Source organism: Eimeria mitis, genomic scaffold (assembly GCF_000499745.2).
Source record: "Eimeria mitis Houghton genomic scaffold, Emh_scaff523, whole genome shotgun sequence".
Taxonomy (NCBI): domain Eukaryota; phylum Apicomplexa; class Conoidasida; order Eucoccidiorida; family Eimeriidae; genus Eimeria; species Eimeria mitis.
The window spans coordinates 19,802-20,082 of NW_013573517.1; positions in this window are offsets into that span (position 1 = coordinate 19,802).

Below are 281 nucleotides of genomic sequence, written 5' to 3' on the forward strand. Positions count from 1 at the left end.
TAAATAAATAAATTATTTAATTAATTAATTATAAATAGAAAACGAAACAAACACAGCACCACAACAAACAAAAAATAAAAAAATAAAAAAATAAATAAAAAAGAAGAAAACAAAGAAATACAGAGAAGATACAATAGATAGCAGTAAATATAGTATTTATATTTTGTTTTTATTTTTATTATTTTATTATAAAATATAATAAAAACAATAAAAGATAACGAAGACACACAAAGACAAACTGCTGCTTTAGGTGTATACGCAGCTGTATGAGCTGCAGCAGC